Below are 1250 nucleotides of genomic sequence, written 5' to 3'. Positions count from 1 at the left end.
AATTAACAGTTTTTGTATGAAAACACACTTCTGGTGGAACTTCATATCAACAAACAAAGTTCGAATCGGATGGACAAAGTTAGTTGTAATTAACAGTTTTTGTATGAAAACACACTTCTGGTGGAATTTCAAATTAAAGAACAAAGTTCGAATCGGATGGACAAAGTTAGTTGTAATTAACAGTTTTTGTATGAAAACACACTTCTGGTGGAACTTCAAATCAAAGAACAAAGTTCGAATCGGATGGACAAAGTTAGTTGTAATTAACAGTTTTTGTATGAAAACACACTTCTGGTGGAACTTCATATCAAAGAACAAAGTTCGAATCGGATGGACAAAGTTAGTTGTAATTAACAGTTTTTGTATGAAAACACACTTCTGGTGGAACTTCATATCAAAGAACAAAGTTCGAATCGGATGGACAAAGTTAGTTGTAATTAACAGTTTTTGTATGAAAACACACTTCTGGTGGAACTTCAAATCAAAGAACAAAGTTCGAATCGGATGGACAAAGTTAGTTGTAATTAACAGTTTTTGTATGAAAACACACTTCTGGTGGAACTTCATATCAAAGAACAAAGATCGAATCGGATGGACAAAGTTAGTTGTAATTAACAGTTTTTGTATGAAAACACACTTCTGGTGGAACTTCAAATCAAAGAACAAAGTTCGAATCGGATGGACAAAGTTGGTTGTAATTTACAGTTTTTGTATGAAAACACACTTCTGGTGGAACTTCAAATCAAAGAACAAAGTTCGAATCGGATGGACAAAGTTAGTTGTAATTAACAGTTTTTGTATGAAAACACACTTCTGGTGGAACTTCATATCAAAGAACAAAGATCGAATCGGATGGACAAAGTTAGTTGTAATTAACAGTTTTTGTATGAAAACACACTTCTGGTGGAACTTCATATCAAAGAACAAAGTTCGAATCGGATGGACAAAGTTGGTTCTAATTTACAGTTTTTGTATGAAAACACACTTCTGGTGGAACTTCAAATCAAAGAACAAAGTTCGAATCGGATGGACAAAGTTAGTTGTAATTAACAGTTTTTGTATGAAAACACACTTCTGGTGGAACTTCAAATCAAAGAACAAAGTTCGAATCGGATGGACAAAGTTAGTTGTAATTAACAGTTTTTGTATGAAAACACACTTCTGGTGGAACTTCAAATCAAAGAACAAAGTTCGAATCGGATGGACAAAGTTAGTTGTAATTAACAGTTTTTGTATGAAAACACACTTCT

This window comes from Anopheles moucheti, unplaced genomic scaffold (assembly GCF_943734755.1).
Source record: "Anopheles moucheti unplaced genomic scaffold, idAnoMoucSN_F20_07 putative_Y_2, whole genome shotgun sequence".
Lineage (NCBI taxonomy): Eukaryota > Metazoa > Arthropoda > Insecta > Diptera > Culicidae > Anopheles > Anopheles moucheti.
The sequence above is the reverse complement of the archived record's forward strand: the minus strand, read 5'-3'. Positions refer to the sequence as shown.